Below are 1,542 nucleotides of genomic sequence, written 5' to 3'. Positions count from 1 at the left end.
CAAGGATAAATGAACAAGAGGTAATAATAAAGAGATAATGAGAGCATGACTATCAATGGATAAGAATTAGAACTCACATGAGCCACAAGCACACACAATTTCCACCCCTAATGCTATGGTAAGACATGCATATATGGAGATTACCTATCCACCCCCCACACACATAGGGATGGGTGTTCTAACACTTGGGTTCAGACAGCTCCACTCCTAGGGTTGTGCTCATGAGTACCCACAACCCTCAAGGCCAGTCAGCTCCATCCAATGTCAAACCATATCCAACACCGCAAGGTCATTAGGGCCAGATAGCTCAACTCTCGGGTTGTGCTATTACCTCACATCCAACCCTTAAGGCCAATCAGCTCCCACCAAGTGCCTCGGTGTACACGTGTGCCATATTTTGGAACCAAGGGGATACCACTCAAAACTTGTCCAAAGGGCTTGAATCCTATACCAAGACAAATCATATTGAGTCTAGTTTACAACAAAAAAATGGATCCCAATTCTAGTATTGACACAACAAGTTATGGCCGAAAGAGTACATACTGCGCAGTGTAGTCTTTTTCTTAGGAGTCGACTTTTGACATAAGGAGAGTTGAACTTTGAGGCAAAGTCAACTCCTACATCACCTTAGTCGACCTAGTTGAGAACCCTTCATATAAAGTCGACTCTTCACACCCTCCAGTCGACTCCTGAGTCTAAAAACCCCAACGGATGAGCAAAATCACCCCAAACCTTGAAAACCTCCACTCTAATGAAAAAATACATCTCTTCCAAGAATTTATAAGGTGGAACAAATCCTAATTAAAGTCTCAAAGCAGATAAACAAGATCAGATGAAGAGATTTACATGTTATTTTATATAACAACCCACAAGAGCTGTAATGCCCCACTTTTTTTTTTCTCCAAACATGTATACAAAGATGCATGATGATGCTAGTGTCTATAAGATTATCAAGGGAGTTTATGGAAGCCTTTGCTAACGAAAGCAAAGGATCGAACCTGAAAGATTTTAAGAATCCATAAGCTAGACAACCAAGGCTCCCACTATATGCTTTTAACATAAAAACAACCTAAGAACCCCTTAAACAAAATGGGGATCTAGGGATCATTTAGACTCCCTTTTTACAATAATTAAAACTCACACTAAAGTTACAGTACAACGCTTTTATAGTTAAAACGTAAAGAAGCTAGCTATCCGAGAACCACTTCCTTTCCTTTTCTTTGGCTTGATTCCGGGGTACCTGTCACAACTAACCCACCTGGAACATTGAATGTTCCAAGGGTATGAAACACCTAAGTTAGATGGTTATATCTAAGTGAGTGAAGAAAGAAGAGAAAGTATGTGTGTAAATGAGTTATGCAAAATGAAATGAAACCCCCTGTGTGGTAGTGACGCTGAGGTGTTGCAATCACCCCCGCTGATCAATCATGTTCTCACAACTCCATCAATTTTCATCAGTCTAACATGAGATCTTGACTTCAACTAGCCACACACACCAAGTGATGCATGACAAAAAAGAGAAAATGCTTGATTTAAAAGAAA

Source organism: Diospyros lotus, chromosome 9 (assembly GCF_014633365.1).
Source record: "Diospyros lotus cultivar Yz01 chromosome 9, ASM1463336v1, whole genome shotgun sequence".
Classification (NCBI taxonomy): Eukaryota; Viridiplantae; Streptophyta; class Magnoliopsida; order Ericales; family Ebenaceae; genus Diospyros; species Diospyros lotus.
This window is presented reverse-complemented; position numbering follows the sequence as displayed.